At 37.0% G+C, this 20,369-nt stretch overlaps 1 long non-coding RNA gene across 3 annotated transcripts in view; it reads left to right on the top strand.

Moving 5' to 3' along the window:
• Positions 1–20,369, top strand: part of LOC113993505 — a 126,279-nt gene that overhangs the window by 43,601 nt on the left and 62,309 nt on the right. For all 3 annotated transcript variants that reach the window (XR_005564050.1, XR_003542653.2, XR_005564046.1), the window contains exon 2: positions 6,546–6,628. This is a non-coding gene — a long non-coding RNA (uncharacterized LOC113993505). The remainder of the gene's footprint in view (positions 1–6,545; positions 6,629–20,369) is intronic.

Below are 20,369 nucleotides of genomic sequence, written 5' to 3'. Positions count from 1 at the left end.
AAAACCTTGGGGGCCAGAAATCTTTTACATTGTTTTATATCCATCAGTGAACATGACCTAGAGGCTGAAATGTGGGGACTGCAGTGTACTGAGTTTAAGTCCCCTGCAGCAATAGCAACAATGTATTATTTCTTTAAAAAAGAATTATTTTTATATTCATGTTTGTATTAATTACTTGTATTCTCTTCTGTGACTTCTTTTGCATGGGGTGTCACGGGTGTGTTTTTTTGAGAAGACAGAAAATGAGAAGTGTGAATCTTTAGAAATAAATCCTTGTTACTGGATCATTCTCCACCTAATCCACAGAATTGGGACTTTTGTTTTCGCCTCACAGCTGTAATCATGCCTGAATTTATTTTTTCCATTAAGTTCCAGTCTGGTTCTTTTTGTTTCTTTTTCTCCTTTTTCTGCCTATGTGCATGTGTGCATGCACACATACTTTGACTTGTCCTCATATGTCTACATATACACACCCATACCCTATTACAGGTAAGATATAATTTATTTTTCCAGTGCACACAGTGTGGCCTAAATCATATATATGCAGTAAATCCCCGGTGTGTTAAACTGCTGGGAGATGTGCCTGAGCTCTACAGGCAGAGTGATATTGACACTGTCTTCTCCTGCACTGAATTGGACCTGTGGGGTTTTTCCCCATAGCATAAAACCCACATAAGCCCGAAGCAATATTCCCTTTATGTTAAACAGTGTGTTGCAGTATGTTCAAATTATTTTGTGTACAGGCAGTTACAGGACTCTGGATAAAGAGGAAAAAAGCATTGGTTTTTTGATGTATGATTTTTCCTTATTCCTCCAATGGTTCCCCTTTGTATTTGAGAAGCAGCAGCAGGTGTTTGTTTTACTTAACACCTCACTGAATTGGTCTGCAGCATGACTTGAGCAAACTGTGTTTCTGCAGTACACCAAAGGTGCTCGGCTGTGACCTTTTTCATGTGTATGTGTGTATGATGTAGAAGGAGACAGCTATAGCTTGTTAGAGATGATCTCCCATTTAAAACTGGCTCACCAGGGCAGCACAGTGGATTTCAACTGTACTTTGGGATGTTGGCACAAGGCACTCTCCTGCTATGTTGTGCTGCCCTGTTTGAAAGTGCTGCTGTCACGGCTGTCCTTCCCTCATTCCTGGAGGTACTGGGGGTCTCCAGGGAGCACTATCTTTGTGAGAATGAGGACTATGACACTGCAGGATGCAACCTGAGCGTTAATGGGTCAGTGAGTGACAGCTGAGCCTTCTCTCTGAGGTACTGAGCTGGCTATCACTGCCAGGAGCACAAGGTCTATACAGTGAAGTGTGCCAATTTAATTTTGTCACATGTGGCCTGGGTTGTACAGATACGGCTGTTTCTAGAACTCTTTGACAATGCTAAAACTGATTCAGGCCACAATGCAACATTTAAGGATGCTAATTAGAAAATAATTGTGCTGGGTTGTACAGACTTTACCATTGTAATATATCTTGAAGGCCCCTATAGAATGGGAAAGAAGGTATTTTAATGCACTTTGCATGCAAAATGAGGCACTAGATTTTGTGATTTGTAACAAAGCACAGTACAGCTGCCATCATCCAGTAAATCAGAAAGCAAAAATAGTTCTTAAGCAGTTAGTATTCTGCTTTATTTGCTAATTAAAATGGGGTTTGGAACTGCTCTTCAAAATGATTGCTCTAATTAATTTGTTGTTCTTTTGCAGTTCTACCTTCTATGCCATTTGAATACAAGGCAATCCCTTGTGCTTCTTGAAAGCATGACGGCCAACAGGGCATCCTTCCCTTCCTCGGAACAGCAGGCTTTATTGCTTGTCATTGTTTAATAAAATGTCTATTCTACCAGGGCTAAAAAGTCGCCCATATACACACTAGCACAAATTTATTTGCAATAAAATGCAAGTATAAACCCACGTTTTTAATTAACAGCAAATATTTGTTTAATTTATGCAGAATTGAAAGAAAAACAGATGATTGCTTTTATAAGGCCAGTGACAGATTTTAGTTTTAATTACTTTTAAAGCTTAATAAAAGATAGTGATTATTTTAATTGCTATTCCTGTCACTGTGATATAATCTTTCATTTTGTGGTTGATGGATGGTATTTAAGATAAATACAGTTGCCTTTAAAACATGGCCTGCGTTACTGGCATGACTATGCAGAGTACAAGATATCATGTACGAAAAGGGAACTAAGGGGGTGAAGAACGGAAGCAGATGCGCTCATTTGACATTCATCAGAGTGCTCAAAAGTTTGAAAATTATTCACATCCGTCAGGACATGGATTTAAGGAGGTGTAATCGAAATATTGGTTGTGGATGTGTTATCTGGTAGAGGTATCCTTCTATTTCTCAAACTGATTCTGCCATCTGTGCTTATACGTATACTATGTGTATTATACCACAAAGCCTGATTGCGAAGTGTTGTATTCAGTGGCTTGTTCAACAAAGAAACAGGTTATAATATTGTTTGTTCTATTTATTAGAAAATTTGAATCAAATATAAAAATAAAGAGCGGGTCTGGAACTGAAGTTCACTGAAGAAAGTGATCACTAGAAAAATCATTAGAAAAATCAGTAGAAAAGTAGATTTGAGATTATTGCAAAAACCGTGTGATGAAAACTGCAATACTTACAAGTAGTAGCATGATCCCACAAGTATCACTGAAGTGACCTCTCAGCTATATTCAGAGAAAAGATGTGAATCTATCATGTCTTATTTTATTTGGCTAGTTGCACTTAGCATGGCTGACAAGAAAGTTTTAAACTCTTCAGATTTTCATCGCCAGCACTTTTGGAACTAACCTCTCTTTTCTTAAGGAGGGCATAAATGACCATGATTACAGCCTGTTATAATGTAACGAATTTAAGATATTAAAGATGAATGGTCCTAAATTTAGTTTTGTGAGGCTTTTTATGCCTTCAAGCTAAAGATATGTCAGTGTAGTGGCTTGTGGGTTATGCTTAGTGCGGTATCTGGATCCAGGGTGTTATGAGCACTATATTAAATATTGGATAACTGTAGCGAAAATCCATTTTTCAGAAAAACATCTCTGTCAACCTAAACCTCCAAGCTATCTCAAGCTTGTCTCTCCATATCTATTTGGTTGGTCATTTAAAAAAAAAAGTAAATATGGAAATGACCTCACAGTATCTAGGTACTCTCTGGTAAAGAAATTTCCATCAGAACATTGTTAGTAAATTATAAATCATGGAAAGGAACTGGCACTTATTCACCTTTCTTTTCTTGCCCATCTGTCTTTTCAACAGCATTCCAAGATCAAACAGATGCTTTTAAAATTTTCTTCAATGAGCAAACAGACTAAGCAACCCCTACATATCCTACAAGACAAAATCTTCTCTGAGAACAGAGGCAATGCAGAGATTGTCTCCTCTGTGCAAGGTGCCTCTGATCTCCTTGCAGAGGGCCTCCTCTCTGCTGGGCACGTGCTGATTCTTCCTGGAATAAGGTCCTCTCTCCGTTTCTGTGTATCGCCCACTCTCATCTTGATTACCTCCACAAGGGTCTTTTTTCAACCCTGCACTAAACTGTTTATCGTTCCTGTTCCATTTTTTCCCCCAGTGATTTCTTAAATTAATGACCTACATTTTCATAGCTGATTGTTTGCATTTTGCAGATGGCTGCAAGTACTTAGCCTTCAGTTTTGTGCTTTACAACATTGTGACTTACTGCTGTAATAGTTATTTCCCATACATCTGGAATATAAGCTTGCATACTCAAGTCTTTGTGATCATATACATTTTCATGTGCAATTCCTTCGCATTTTACTCCCACCACCCAGCAGTTTTGTAGCTAGGCATTTACAAAATACTACTATGACAACAACAAAATCTTTTTCAGTAAAGTCTGTGTTTTAAAATAGCAAAAGAAAGACTTCTCTCAGTAGCACTGAGAGAAAAGAAATCCACATGTAATTTGCTTCCTAATTTCACTGTATTATTGTCATTCCTAAGTACCTATTGTATACTCCTGCCTATCAAAATATGCTGATTTTCCCTGGTGTCCTTCAACACCTTATTTTAATGGAGGTGCTTATTTAAATTGAGGTGTTTATTTAAATGGAGGTACTGGAGGTGCTTCCTGACACGAAAAGGAACTAACACAAGTTTGTTCTCCTGCATGAGCAGCATCAGCTGATACTTCTATCTGGTAGAACGAATATGTTTGTGGAAAAAGGCAAGAGTGTCTAGAAGGTAAAACACAAACTCTGAGTAGTGATGAGCAAATGTGTGAGTTGGAGAGGGATGCAATGGGAGAGGCTGGTGGTATGGAGAGATAGCTGAAACAAGCAGATGGCTTAAAGGAAGCTGAGAAAGGCTGTTAGCACATAAAGCAGAAGACACTTGAAGATGAATTGCCATTTTGAGTTGCTAGGTTTTTTTCCTTATTTAGCTAACTACTGTTCCGATAATGACTTATATAATATCTTCTCTGTGAAGACTTTAAGTCTTCTTTAGATTGAAGGTACCTTTTTTATAGAATGAAAGCACAGACTTAAAAAATCGTTAAAGTCTAATGAAAGGAGAGGAAAAAAGTGGGATGAGACAAAGGTACCCATGCAACTTCCTTCCTTTTCCCTTAATCAAGTAAAAGTCATTCATTGCCCTATCAATGAGAAATAAAACCTAGGAGCCCACAGAAGGCAGTCCAAATGACTAGGCTGCTCAGCTTATCCCAGTCCAGCTTTTATGTCCTGGACCTGGGCTCTGTATGACCCCTCACCTCCTCCTATCTTGCTGCTTGAGATGTTTCATTACAGTAGTATCCTGTCTATTACTTCTCAATTGGCTTTGGACAGGCCCCTTAATTTACTCCTGGCTTTAGTTTCCCTACTCGTGAAATCTGGCTTACAGTGTTGACTGAGCCCAGAGCAGCATATCTGGGAGATGGGAGCTCATTACAATACATCAGGTAAAATACTGATGGAGGAAACATCTTTTCAAAGCAGGACACAAGCATTGCATTTTCCCATGCAGATGGAGTGCCAGGCAGACCCCTCCATCAGGTTAGTCCTGCACAATCAGCACATCTCAGGATAGATGTTCTTTTCAATTCTTGTCTTCATCAGACAGTATGGGTGATACATGGCAGATGTATTCGTGACAGTCACTGCTCGTTTGGACAAAGTGTACTAAGGCAGCTGAAAGCTTTGAAACATGTGCATTCATGTGACTAGGCCTGTGCTGAGTCTTCAGTCTTCAGTTGTCCAGTGTCTCCAAAGAAAGGCAAAGAAACTGGTAAAGAGTCTGGAGCACAAGTCTTAGGAGGAGTGGCTGAGGCAGCTGGGGTTGTTTAGCCTGGAGAAAAGGAGTCTTGGGTCGACCTTATTGCTCTCTACAGTTACCTGAAAGAGCAAGGTGGGGCTCAGTCTCTTCTCCCAGAGGACAAACAATAGGACAACAGGAAACAGCTTGAAGTTGCACCAGTGGAGGTGTAGACAGGATATTAGGAAAAAATTCTTCACCAAAAGGGTAACTAAGCATTGGAACAGGCTGATCAGGGAAGTGGTGGAATCACTGTCCCTGGAAGCAGTCTAAAAACATGTGGATGTGGTACTTAAAGACATGGTTTAGTGGTAAACTTGCAGTGCTGGGTTAATGGTTGGACTCAGTGTTCTTAGAGTTCTTTTCCAACCTTAATGATTCTGTGATTCTATGAAATACATTCTGGATGAGACACTGAAAGTCTCCTTCATCATTGTTACCTACCAGTGGGGTGGTTCTAGTTTTAATGAGAATAGTAACATACTGATGTGTGTCGAGGCAGAAGTGCATGCAGCCCTTTGGAACCAGAGAGTATATCTTTGGTTTTCTTTTGCTAAATGCATTGCTTTAATGTTATTCTATAACACCTATTCATTACTGCTAATGAATATAGAAATTATGAAGAAGATATAGCTCCAATTTCCTACTGTACCTGTAAAATATTACTGATTTAAATGAGGCCATGCAAACTATAAAATTACAGCATCATGCACTTTCATTGCAATATGATTGGATTGCCTCTCTAAATGGTTCATCATCAATCCCAATAAAGACAAAGCATGGGTCTAACTGTTGTCTTGAATCCAATAGCTTAGTTTTATTGCCTCAGTAGCAGCTGTTTAAGTGCCCCTTCCTCTTCCATTCAGTGATGTGATACACCTTTTTCATAAAGCAAGTTCATCAAACCTGCCAGGATTCTGCTCCAGCCCACCACAAGGGATCCTCTCAGTTTTGGAACTACACAAATGATTAAGAGGAACATAAATGAGTAATGGAAGTGTGAATGCCCACTATTTTCCCTTAAATTAATTAAAATTCAACAGGAAAAAGAGTATTAAAATCGTAGAATAACCAGAAAGCTCAAACTGAAAGACAAAAATATAAATGTTAATGTGTGTTATAAGGACCAAGAGTTCTATTCAGTTAATATTTTAACAGGTGAATTTTAACAGGAGGCAGGAACTGATTCTGTTTGGTACTCTGGGTACATAAGTTTCATAACTTCTAATTATTGTAATTCTTGTTCTAATTTCAGTGCGTTATTTCAAGCAAGAAGCAGTGCCAATGTCTTAAATGGGGAAAAAACACATATGGAAATTGAAGCTGATCAAAATTAAGGTAAAAAGTCCAAATTATTTTATGGAGTTCTAATACAGTTTTTGAAAGAGTGATTATATAACCCACACTCAGGCAAAATTCCTTTTTTCTCTCTTTAAATTATTTTTTTAGTGGAAAATTCACATTTACTTTGATATAAAATCTACTTACTTAAGGTGTCTGGGAATTTGTAAGCATGTATACTATGAAACATTTCTTTGTAATTTCTGGGCCTCGCTCAGCCCTGAGTTGATGCAGAGTGAAAAATTACTTCCTCTCTCTTTCATATCAGTTGCAATGGAAAAGGTACTGCTCACTATGAACACATTACAGGCCCTCTGGAAATATGGGAACTGCAAGGGAGTCACTGTGTATTTCATTGGATGCCTAGGCCTTTTCTGGCCACCTCCAACCCTATAGTACAGAATTTCAAGTTTTAAATGTCCTATTGTCCTATTTAATTTAAGAGGTATTTTGGTGCACGTCAGAAATATTTTAAAGAGTAAAAGCCCCATTTAAATGGGAAAGGATAGCATTCTTATATCCTTCTTGACAGAGCAGCTTTAACTGTACACCTTTTAATTGTGTGCAATAATGAAAGATCTTTATAGTTTTATTCTTGTGTATTATTTCCCAGCTGACCTAATTTATGAGAACTTTGGTAATTTATTGTTCGAATGCATATGAAATACCAGTAGTACACTGCCACAGTGATTCCCACAAAATACATTTTGTTTTGTTTTCTAAAATTAAAATTATTAATATTCCAAGAGACTAAAATGTAATGTTATCATTTTGTTTTCAGGAGATTTTCAGAAACATTTTATGCCACAGGGAGAATAAATATAAATATCCCCACTGCAGTTACTCTGCATATTTTATTATAATCTTCTACTGGTTTGCATTTTTCAGTCTGGAGTTTTGCGACCTGGATGACAATGGTTATGCTGATGAAGTTGTTAAGCTAATTAATATATAATGAATTAATAGCTAGGTTTGTCTCTGCCCTTCCATACTAATGTCCTGTAAGAAGGGCTGTTTATAAACCAGCATTCATAATGAAAAAGTACTTCTGTAAGCACAAGTCATTTCAGGCAGAAAATAAACTAATGCAGCAAGGTTAATGAAAAACAAACCCAACAAGGATTTTGGTGTGAATTTATACATTCATCTTGACAGGTTTTATCATTGTCCTTTACACAAGCATAAAACAGCACCTGTTGAAAATTCACAAAAACAACAGTTTATAGAAAATTCTATTAAACACTTCTCTCTTTGGCTTCATTCAGGGACCAATGAATTTATATGTGCAGTTGAGACAAACTCTCATAAGTTATTTTTAAGTCTCCAGTGGTTACCACAGCATTCTACACATCCATCCTATTTAGAAGACTGCTTAAGTGTGTACTTTAAGACAATGATTAGAAAACACAATATTGCTGGCATGAAAATAATTCACACAATAATTTGCTATATAAGCATGCTGCTGAATTGGGACATTAACTATCTGCTAATATAAATATTTGAGTCTTTTGTAGGCAATTGTCTAAGCACAGAACTTTCATTCCGCAATTTAGTAATGTGAAGAAAATATCTTACTCTGTTTACTTGCAATCTTAATGGGGTGGGGATGTTTGCTATTTTTTCATAATGATGACATGAGTTTTTGAAGTGTATTCAATACTAATAAGTTCTCCAAATAATTTTGAAAATTTAGCAAAAAATATCAAAATATGTCTACTGTAAATGTCAGCCTTAATAAATTCACAGTTTTTTATTTTCTGGTCTTCCTGGAGTCTTTGGTGACGTATTACATTTTTTTCTTTTCTCTTATTTATTGACTTACAAAAGATTTTTTTCAGTGAGAGTTTTCTGAGTCTAAGCATTTGGATTTCAGAATTCATTTCTTTCTTTTTTTTTCTTTTATTTTAAAAGAAATTAGAGTTTCTGTGAATATACTTTCAGAAATTTAACTTCTGGAAAAGAAAACTGTATAGAATAAAGAGTGAGATTTGAGTTTGTTTCATAAAATCAATATCATATTAATTAATTTTTAAATAAAACATTTGCCTAGATTCTAGTGGAATTAAAGCATACTCACTAAATGGAACTAAAACACTTTCAGGCTTGATTGTAAATGGGGTTTCATTGTGTTCACTTGAATCTTGTTTGATTTTTATTGTACAGTCTACAAAACCTGTAATCTCAGTTCCCTTATTGTACAACACAGAGACAACGTTCTCTATTTCTACAAACCTACTAATTAGTAAAAGTCTTATCTTTTTTAAAAATGGATTTAAGATTAAAGTATTTTATGGAAAGCTACACAGGCAAATCTATATTGCACCTATAAATCTGTGCTTAAAAAGGGAAATTTCAAAACCATTGTTGCTATCATTCTTTCTTATCATCTACTAAATATGTTGTTCTGCCCAGTCTTATTTTATTTATGGTTTGTTTGGGGGTCTTATTTATAGGTATATCCTAGATCACACCAAAGTTAAATCTTGAAGGCACTGCATGAAAATCATTGAAAACATATCCATATCTATTTTCCACATTTTTGTCCACTCGATAAAGGAATTACATAAAAGCTTTAGGAAGGAGACAGGTGCCTACATTTTGTACAGTGATCAGAATAGTTGAAATCACAAGGACTAAGAAATTCCCTGAGTCAACAGAATATTTTATTAGAATAACATTATAAATTCTAGCAGTTGTCTTTAATGAGTTCCTAAATAACCTTTAATATCCTCTTATATGAAATATAGGTTGATTTGATAGCCAGATTCACGGTGTCATTGGATTAGCAACTACCCATTTCCCTAAATTAGGAGCAGTTAGGAAATGAATTATTAACAAAGTGTATGGAGTAGGAAAAGTATTTTTGTGACCCTTTTTGCATTTTTATTTATTTCACAACTAGTAGTAAATTTTCCCATTATGCAATTGTATCCCCCACATTGTGATTGTTCTTTCTAAACAAAATTTCTAAATGTGCCAGTGAGTCCTATTACAGTTTTGGATGAGGAGCAGATGTAAGCTATGTTTGACATAGTTTTAAATACTATTGTTTCTAAATGGTACTATTTCATCTTTCTAACAGAGTAACTCTTGTATCATTCCAATTAGTGGAGTCCAATGTCTGCATTCAAAAAACTCCAGAGAAGTTACTAGATATGCAAAAAGCTGAGAGAAAAAGTGGTTTGCAAAACCTTTAAAGCAGCCAAGTCAGTTTGGCACAGTTTTAACACTATATCTACATGACTGTAATCCACGAGTGTCAGTTTTCAGTGTGGAAAAGTAAATGTAGGTTCTTTAACCAACCATTTTGAAAAAAAATATTCTGCTGCCCATCGGTTTTCAAGTTTGGGAACACGTCCCTGCAGTATTCTTTCACACCCATAATTTTTTGCTTTCCCACTGGGCATCTCTGGTGTCCATTATTTATGCATTTGTTCAGAGCCCTCGAAAGCAGGACAGTGCAGCTACTGTCTTCCATTGTTTTATTTTTAGGTTTGTTCGCATTAACGTTTCATTATAATACAGTGTTATCAGAAGAAAACAAAGGATTAAAATGGCATTTTGGATAACCTTAAGTTGATGACAAATGGGCAAGAATCAGGGCATGTAGTGTAAAGGCTGACATGCTTTACTAGGCTTGTCATGTTGGACTCAAGCTTGGTGATAGACTACACAAGCTAACTATGCTACTGTCTCGGTTTTAAGTTCAGAGTGTCTTATTCTTATCAGAAAAGCTATTGTTTCTTATAATTAAAAATAAGATTTTGTAGCCCCATGGTTTCCCTGGTAAAGTTAGATTTCTTTTCTGCATATTGCAACTTGAAATATAAGAGCTCCCTCATCTCTGCTGTTGAGACGGGTGTTCAGTCTTAATTCTAGAGAAGAAGAAAGCAGAATGAGTTCCTCCTCATCACGATTTCCTTTTTGCTCTTTGTTTTTCATCATTTGTCTTAATCTTGAACATGTCAACCAGACTGAAACTGAATGCTTAGCCCTTCATTTCACTGTGATTATACCATGCTCTCTGAGGTGTAAACTAGCTTATGCACCAAGAAAAACCTGGCAACCCAGCCCATTTGTGAATTCTGCAATCAATGCTGAATGCCAGGCTGTGATGACACATCCATGGCAGAACTTAGATGGTTTCTTTGTACTAAATGGGAATCCTTGGATGAACAGCAGTCAGAACTTTAGCTGTAGTATAGACATAGGCTACCCTCTTTCTGTTTATTTTTACAGGTTTTAAAATAATTTTTCACTCCAGTTATAATCACAACCTGAAAGAAATTTTCATATGTTGTAATAAATCCTTTGAGCTACTGCATAGTTGGAAAAATGAAGCCCTTTAAAAAACATTAGTATGTATAACAGTGACTTTTCTCAGTGCACAAGGGAGCTACAGAAACCTATACAGTGAGCTGCTGTCAGTGAGTAACAGAAAAAGGACCTATATATGTTATGACTAAGACAAAATGTCTGGCTCTGAGTGAAGTTCAAAAGCATGACAAGCAAGCTAATTTCTGATAGGATGTAGCTTGTGCCATCAGGTCGTAGTCTGAATGTAGTGCTGCTGGATGCCTAAAGCAGTTTCCCCTCCTTTGGTAGAATTGCTCTCCTTTTGGTTTAGGACACCAAAGCAACATTGGGTTCAGTTTCTGATCAGAAGCTGGTCCACTGATTGCACAGTCATTAAGTTGCCAGTGATGCCTTTCTGGTGGTAATAGAGCCCTTCATAAACTCCCAGCCCTGCACAGCTATGGTCCCTGTGCCAGGGACTGCAATGAGAAAGGGAAAGCTAGAGGGCATAAATATTTTTATTCTTTATTCGTGTTTTCAATTGGTTTTGAATTTGAAAGCTAAAATTGAAAGCATAATATTGAAGTCTTATTTTAAGATAAAAATCTTAGCTTTCAGTATTATAAAATTTAGTCTGTAGAAGGAAGAGCAATGCTAGACAGTGAAAATCTTGGTTATTGTTTCTGTGCTTTCTTTCTTCAGAATTTCCTTTCTTAGGATGAGATAGGAACTTTCAGTGCGTGTCAGCTGAGGTCTCTAAGCAGCCTCAATTCAATCCAGATAGCCTAGTTTTCACTAAGCCCTGAGAAATAACAGCTTCTTAGTGAAGCCAAGAAAGGCATAGGCCTTTACCCCCTTGCTGGGCAGTTCTAATGGTGGAGACTACTAGCGGTCTTTCTGAGTGTGTTGAAGTTAAAACACGCTGATCATGATGGGTTTCCAGGCATTTGTGGGATTAGTGAAAGCCCTTAGGAATGAGTTTTGGAATCAGGGTATTCTACGTGAGGTTTCTAGAAGGTTTGAGCTTTTTATTACCTCTTAAAATGACAAAAAAAAAAAAAAAAGGAATTTTCTACTTAATGTTTCAAAGATTGTATTTTACACTCATTCTCAGAATGATCAGGGATGAATGGGTGTAGCAATGCTTACAGCTCATTGACTTTATGTTTGAATACAGAAATATATTGTTCCAAGAGGTAAATACTGGCTTGTGCCAACTGTAGTCAACAGCACTATTTTGCATGTACAGTATTACACTTTAGCAAAGCAAAGTGTTAACAAGGACAGCACAACTACAGTCATTCCTGACATGGGTCTTCATTCAGCTGCTTGTAACTGCCTGGAGACTTAAATCATTCTTGCAAACTTTGAGATATTAACAGGGTGAGGGAGTGTTTTTCATCTTCCTTTCCTTCTTTTGATTTGTCTTGAGTGGATTTGTTTGTTGTTTCCCAGTCCTTCCATGGGACGTGCATTCTAGAACAATAGTACTTTTATTCTTTAGTTACATTTCAAAAGTCAGATAAGAATCGGGGATTTTTTCTAAGGCAGGATGGTCTTTCACTTGAGGATCTCTGTACAGATGTTTAAACTAAGCTTTTTAATACAAAGCAGATGAAAGTAAAACATAAAATAAACAATGATATAAAAATGACCAGCCTAAAACACCTTCTAAGAGTCTTACCTTGAAAATAATCTTAAAGTATGGTTATTTATTTCTGTTCAAAACTGGGCAATTCTATAACTGTGTAAAGTACAGGTATTTTCTGTTACATTGTGGACCTGACTTGATTCCATTTTGTATTTGAAGCTTACTTTGGAGTAAATTGAGCACATGGAAACTTGAAAAAAAAAATAATTCTGGCATTCAATAATAATAGCCAGAACCCTGCTTCACTACATTCGGTATTTCATCTTCCATACCTAATCAACTTGTTTATCACTGGTCAGTTACCAATTCCACCTTTTATTTCACTAGCAATACTTACTATTTTTTGAATGATTGTACTAAAGATATATTTTGCAAAAGTATTGCTCTTAGAGAAATGTTCTATATCTATTTACCTGAATTTGTGACATTGACTTTGAAAAAGAACTGATGTGAATGAAGGGAAATATTTTCTTATCATGACTGTCACTATTATCCTGTTATGGTATCTCAGCCTTATGAATTTATATCAGTGGGAGAACAAAACAACAGTAAAATCTTGCTTGGTCTTCCTTCCAGCTTTAATTTTGCTTTATACATTGACTGTGTGCCAGTTAAATCACCTTTCATTTATTTAAATGCTTTGCAGGTTTTCTCAGCCACAGATTCTATTTTATTTTCATACCAGGAGTTACAAGAGTCACATCTCTAATGTTTGACCTCTGTTAGCTGCAATAATATATACCACAGACTCATCAAAACTGCCTGTATTACTAAAATTCCGTCATTTAGCTTGTGTGAAGAAGGTTATTCCTCCCTCTTTAACATTGTAGAGGTAGTTTTGTGTTTGCCTGTCTATATCTCAACAACTAAGGGAAGTTTGAGGTTGTAGTTATTAGAGAAAATGAGAAATACCCTGCTTCTTTATTGATATAGTGCATTTATATTTATATATCACTATGCAAAACTTGCAGTTATTTTTCATATACTCTAACAGTAAACACATCTTAAGGGGCAGAAGAAGAGCAAAGTCTTAGGCAGTGAGCAAAGTAAACATCAGGTGAAAGACAAAAGCCTGGAAGAATTGATTATGCCACTTGGCTGCTCTCCTGAGGAAGATAAAAGAGGCCAGGACATGCTCTGCTACTTCCCACATGTAGAAGTCAAGCTTGGAAACAATACTCTGACATCTCTGCCATGCAGATAACTCCAGCAGGCAAGTCTGCTGATTTAACTATTCACATTTTGTATTTTTTGTGCCCGCTGATTGACAGCTACAGAACATATTCTACCAGCTTGATCTTTGTGTACTGGCTTCAATGCAAAATACAGAATTAGGATAGAAAAGGGATGAAATTGAAAAGATAAAGAGATTAAATAAAAGATTAAGATTCCTGAAGGCTGCATATTCTGCCAAGATAATGCAAGAAGAACTTGAGTCAAAGTGTTGAGTGGTATGCACACAGCCAAGGACACTGGAGACTCTACAAACCTCTACTGTTCAAAGCCTGCTGGGAAATGTAACTCCAAAAGAATAGCACTTTACTGATCCTCAGCATTTGAGCAGCTGGGTTACAAACGTGGTGTAACCTACTGTGCTGTAATACCTCCAAGCCACATACCAAAGGATAGCATGCTATTTACAGTCCATTCCCTATAAATATAATGTCAGTTAAAACTCACATCACCGGGTTTTGTACTGGATCAAACTGCAGGTGCCATGTCATGTTTGCCAAGAACCTGAACTCTACGAGATATGAGTTCAGCCTGTAGTAAGCGTAAAGGAAAGAGCTTCACTGTACATTACTGGTCCATAATGATCCCAGTAAAAAAGTTACTCAGTCTCTGAAAGTTGCCATTTAAAATGCTAGTTATTAGAGCTAACACTGTAAGAAGAGAATAGCATAGCAATTTTAATATCCTTCTGTATGCTGGGAACTCCAGTTGATATTGCATCAAAATGACCTCTGATCCACGCCCCAGGATGATCCTGTCCATGGAAGAGGTTCTCTCATTTTGGTCATTCAGGCTATTATAGAATTTTCCTACAAGAAAACAACTCTATTCGTCATTTGTACTGTCGAACAGAAATGAGGTTCACTTGAGAACTTATTGCTGCAGTTGTTGATAAAGGAAAAGTCACACATATGGTGTCATCAGTGCTGTCAAGGAGGCGCTGCCTGCAGGCTTCTCTATCCCAAGGAACTGGCAGAGTTTATCCTGCAGCTGAGGGGTTTGTGCAGCACAACACAGCCTGAAGGCCACACTGGGTGTGCAGCACAGCACAGTCCTGCACCTGCTCAGATAAGTGCTGGGTGTACACTGACTGTGAGATGTACAGGGATTGCTGGGTCAGAACTGCTGCAGGAGCTGGTTTGGTTTTGTTTTACTCTGAACTGTTACTCTTCCGCAGTTCAGAAAGTAGTGATTCCTGAGATGAATATGAAACACCAAGTTGCACTGAGCAAAAATAACATTGGAAGGGCTGTATATTCCAGAGAAACAAAACAAAATAAAAGGGTGAAGGCATTATGGATTAGAAGTCTACCTCAAATTGTGTCACTTCTGCCTTCTCCCTGCCTTCACTGGGAACCAGGATGTCCAATGGCAGCATCAGGATCTGGGTATGAAGAATCTGGCTGTGACAGCTTCAAAACTAAAAGCCAGTAACAAAATGGAAGAGTTTCGAGATAAACCTCCAGGCCTTGATATCTCATTTTCTCAGAGTATGATGATCTATCTGTTGCTCTTAGCCTGGCCTTTTCCTTTTCCAGATAAGTGAGATACAAGCATCCAGACTTCCTACAGGTGATAGTGTGGTCATTTGTAGGCTCTGAAAGGCAGGTCTGAGAAGTAACCTTTACAGAGATCATTCTGCCTGTAACCCATGGCTGCACTGTTCCTCATGACTTCTGTCACCGTGGTCTTCCTAACGCTGGGTGAGCTCTCCAGATCCTCCTGGGTGGAGCAGAAGTCTGTGAACTATTCAGCTGAAGGAAACTCACTTAGTTCTCAGAGAATAAGTTCAAGGCTAAACTATTCCAAAGTCATCCAATTCTTTACTCTGCCACTTGAGTAGAGGAAAATAACAATATCATATTATTTCAATATATTTCATGTCACCAGTTTTCTAAAAGAAAGGAGGAATTTTAAAGTTTTGCCATTGTCTCTTCTGAATACTCTTGAGAACTACATCTTACTTCTGTAAACATAGCATGTCACATCTGCAAGACATTCAGGCATATGCAGCAAAACATAAGTGTGCACAAACTCTATTTCTTGCATTCAAAAAGGCTTATAAAATGTAAGTTATGATCTGTGCACAGGTAAGGAAATTGCAAAATACAGTGAGTTCAAAACAAACTCATGAAAAATTGAACTGAGGGGGAAAGATTGTATCAGCTAAGCTACCTATTAAAGATGTAAGTGAATGTAAAAGATGAGAAGTATGAAACGGCTATTAGATAGAATAATTGTTGGGAGCTAAATGATAGGAAAGAAACAGGAAATGAAGAGGAGACTCAAAAAATAATAGAGAAGGGGGGGAAGTCTAAAATAGCTGCAATTGTGAGATTAGGAGAGAGAAGTATGTTAGCAATAAAAATAATCTATTTTAATCCAGTGGTAATTTACATAGTGTGAATTTGAATCTGCAGTCCTGAACTCAACATGGTGTCAACAGAATTAGCCTTGCTGTTGCCTTGTAGATACTTATAATGTGAAATCTAACCACCAAATGACATAAGAAACAGCACACTGCCTATCTGGGAACTGTGACCGCGGGCACAGGAGCATACTTCTCTGCTTAAGAGAAGTATCACTAGTCTTTGATATGTGTTCCTACAGGGAAAGTTTAACACTAAACTTTTCCTCCGAAAACTCACTCCGTGTTAGGAACATATTAAAGATAAAGGATGCTGTAGGAAGGTGATTGGTGACCTTGCATTGAATTTAATCTATTAGAGCAGAATTATTTTAGGTGGCATTCATCTTACTGAGAGAATTATTTCTTGGCGCTCATTACTGTAGCAAAGGAACACATAATGAACATTAATAGAATGTTTTCATCATCATAAGCCTTATGTGAGCTGAGTAAGAATTAGCCCCCTTTTGCAGGTGGTGAACTAAGCCCAATCCTTCAACAAGATGAACGTGTGCTACATAGTGTTGTGTGCCCTCAACTCCCATTGGAATTGCAGAGCAATGAATGCCTTAGAAAAAGCTTTCAGACATCTAAGCACTTTGTTTAAGTGATTTGCTAGAAGTTCTACATGCATGGCATTCCTTATTCTCAATTACATTAAAACCATGTTACATTAACTGGGCAGGAAGCCAGGGTACACAGTCTGAACCCTACAATACCAACCCTACAATACTAACCTAACTTAACCACAGGATCATTCTTTCCCCTCTGTAACAGGCTCACAAACAAAACCACCAGGATTTTTGGCAAAAATGACACAAATGAGAGTCTGTCAATGAGGGCAAGTGGATAAAAGCAGGAAAGTGGTGAGTGGTTTGTGCCCCTGTGTGTGTGTGTAAGAAAGCAGGAGGAGAAAGGAGTGATTGAGAGAATGTGGAGAAGGTCAGGGGTAGCAGAAAGTGAAGAGAGACAATATAGTAGTAGTAGTATTTGCAAAGGAGGTCATTATGGGAGTGACAACAAACACAACAAATGGTAAGACATGAGTATGTTGCACATGTTTTAAATGAAAAAATGCTTAATACTTGGGACGTTATTTGTATCCAGACACAGGTAAATCTCTGGGAAAAGAAGTCATATGTACCTTAGAACACCACAATAGCTATAAATACAATGTGATTTTTACCACATTTTGGGGTTTATGTTAATTGTCTTTTATAACATGTATTTTCTCCTTATCATGTTACAGTGTTTATCTTGATTACATAATTGTGAAATGTTAAGATACACTTCATTATATAGATCCACCACTACAGTAACCATTGTGTTTTGGGGTTTGCTTTTTATTTTATCTATTGTTATCATTCACAGAATTTCCCTTCAGGTTCTCCTAAGTCCTAGACAAGCTTCTAGAGAACTTCTTGAGAGAATACTGGTCAAAAAGATTTCAAAGACTTGGGAATTAACAGTGTAAAATCAAAGGGCATTAGACAGAGGCTTCGATCTTGCAGGTTTGTGTCCTACCACCTTTCCCCACTCTTTTTGAAACCCCCTACTTTTTTGCTGAAGCCAACTACTGCCCAAAATGCAAAGATAATTTGTCTAAGAGGGAACACATGTTTATCCTACATTGTCATTTACACCATTGTCATTTACACATTCATATATATTAGATGGTGATTCAGAGAATTCCTTCCACCTGCCAGGTCCTGTGCCTTCAATGGTGGATATACCTCTGTAGCAAGGGAAGATGGACTGTATAGACAAAGGCCTATTGACAAAATAAAGACAAATTTTCCTCAGCAGGATAATATGTTTTGCCAGAACATCTCATACTGTTACTCTCAGGCCTAAGAGTCCTTGGTCAAGTATGTGAAGTTCTTCTGAATTTTGAAAGTTTACTACAATATTGTTAAAATTACTACAATATTGCACTCCTCTGAGTCGATCACAGGAGAAGTGATAACAAACCAACTAATAGTGGGGGAGAAAAAACATGATTTTGTAGACATCATTTACTGGGCTGAATAGCCGACCCATCATCCAGTCTATTAACACTGCAGTCACTTACCATAACTTTTAACCTACATTGGCCACTGGCTATGTAATTTCAATGAGAGATTATAGTTTGTCAAAATACCAGCTTTGCCTGTTACAAATACCACTTGGATATTTTGCATGTCACTTCTGGAGGGACTGGTCACTTTCTGAAAGTGTGTTGCAAACACCTCTCCAAAGTGACATGTCTTGCGTAATAGCCACAACCTCTCTCTTATTTTTGTACAGCAGAAAAGCAGTAAAACATATTTTAAATAATCCCACTTTATGTTTAAGCTCAGTGCTGCAGAAAGCTGTCATGATAATTTTGATTTCAAAGGCTGAAATAAAGGGAAAATGACCTTTATTCCTAATATAATGTGAGTGGGTCATTTCTGTGATTGCTGTATAGAGAACTTTGATGTTTTCAAATAGAACCGTAGTATATTATTCACTGTTACTCTTGAGAAACCACACACACAGCATAAATGTAACTTGAGTTTAGAAAAAAATGTATGCACACACACAAACACACACACAAAGATCAACTCGGGTACTGGAGAGAATATTGATGTGCAGTAAATTGGAAGAATTTGATCTCTACATCCTCCCCTGTGTGCTTGGTTTTATTCCTTATGTCCTTTGAGCTGTCTGTTATTTTAACATAGTGCCAGGTATCAGAATACTATACAAATAATACAGTGCCTCAGCTGAAGGAGACCACAAGAGCACACAAGTAATAGATATAAATTTAGACACACTCAAGACTAAGTGTTGCAAGAACAGTAAGGCTTCTGGCAAATTAGTTTGACCCTCACAAAATATATTTTTACTGGAAAATAGGAGTGGGATGCTTTTTAAGGACTGCATTAGCCAATACTGCAGTGCAACGACGTGAAGACAAAGCGTGAAGGAAGTTGTATGTGATCAGCTGTAGGAATTCAAGTGAGAGTGGCAAAGCAATCATACCATGCATATGAAAGTCTATGAGCACATTACTGAATACCAGAAAGCAAGAAGCAAAAAAAAGGAAAGCAGCAATTCATTTTCTCTAGGAAATTATATCCATTACTTTTAAAATCTACACAATAGCTCAGGTGCAAAAGCAAGGAATGAAACAGTGTGATTAGGGCCACCTGCAGCCTACAGACCTGCTTACACCTGTATGGGAAATTTTCAGCAATGACATTTATTTGTCATTAAGAGCATGTTGTACTGCTGATGTCGTTAGATTATTGAGCACTTCCCAGCTGGAATTGGTTGAATGTGAAGAAATCCTTAGAAAACTTAATGAAATCCATAGTTCTCATATATTTCAATTGGGATTGTTTATTAACTGGTGTTATTGGCATAAGGTCAAATATTCAACCTGCTCCTGTTATCGTTTTAGTCTGTAAGAGCCTAGGGATATTAGTAGTAATTACTTAATTGGAATTTCCCTTCAAGTACATTTAACAAAACACCAAATATGAGAAACTAACTACTTGTAAGAAATTTGTGGTATGCCATCCTTGTATTTGGCTGTGTATGTTTTGCTAATAATTATTTCTTTTGTTATCACTGTGTCGCAATCCAAGAACCAGAATTTTAATGTTAGAACATTCTGTAGTCTTCCCTCACTCATTTAGAGTCATGAAAAAACTCCAAAATCCTCAAAATGTAAAACAAGAACAAGAAAAAATTATTTAATACATTCTGTACATAATATTCCCAGCAGATCACATACAAAACAGGTTGATTCTCTTGTCATTCTATCAAGATTGGATTGTCTGCTTACCATGTGAAACAAGAAACAGGGAGGATGTTACAAATCAAAAGGAGATATATAGACAAAAAATACTGGAAGGAAGATAAAGTGTATTTCTCATCTTTTCTATGTCATAATCTCTGACGTGTTGCCTAATTGCATTACAAATTGGTCTTGAAATATGTAATTTCCAATGTTTTTTGCTCAGTGATCAGAGAGAAGTAACTTTTTCCACTAAAATCAGATGACTCTTTCAGTGGCTGAATTAACATTTATGAATACAAAATACTGCATACTACTTGGTCCAGTGAAGTATATTTGACTTAATATTATTCAACAGAGTAATTATGGAGAAGATACACAACCA

Source organism: Pipra filicauda, unplaced genomic scaffold (genome assembly GCF_003945595.2).
Source record: "Pipra filicauda isolate LSUMZ 115617 unplaced genomic scaffold, ASM394559v2 scaffold111_size4109106_pilon, whole genome shotgun sequence".
NCBI classification, from domain to species: domain Eukaryota; kingdom Metazoa; phylum Chordata; class Aves; order Passeriformes; family Pipridae; genus Pipra; species Pipra filicauda.
The sequence above is the reverse complement of the archived record's forward strand: the minus strand, read 5'-3'. Positions and strand labels throughout refer to the sequence as shown.